The sequence below is a fragment of the Penaeus monodon genome, chromosome 19 (genome assembly GCF_015228065.2).
Source record: "Penaeus monodon isolate SGIC_2016 chromosome 19, NSTDA_Pmon_1, whole genome shotgun sequence".
Classification (NCBI taxonomy): domain Eukaryota; kingdom Metazoa; phylum Arthropoda; class Malacostraca; order Decapoda; family Penaeidae; genus Penaeus; species Penaeus monodon.
Window position 1 is genome coordinate 16,554,411 of NC_051404.1, and position 224 is coordinate 16,554,634.

Sequence of the window (224 nt, forward strand, 5' to 3'; positions counted from 1 at the left end):
CCTTTGAAAAAATTAGGCTTAGAAGCTTTTTAGACATTTTGCAACTTTCAGCCTTAAAAAATCCCCCCCCTTGGAATTTTTCAGGGATTTTATCCCTCAAATCATGAATTATATCATTTCTTTTGAAAAATGGTTACTGCATACAGTCTACTCATATATTGTAATGTCCTGAGTATACACATCAAATTGATCAAACATTACTTGGAACACCATTTTGTCTAAGT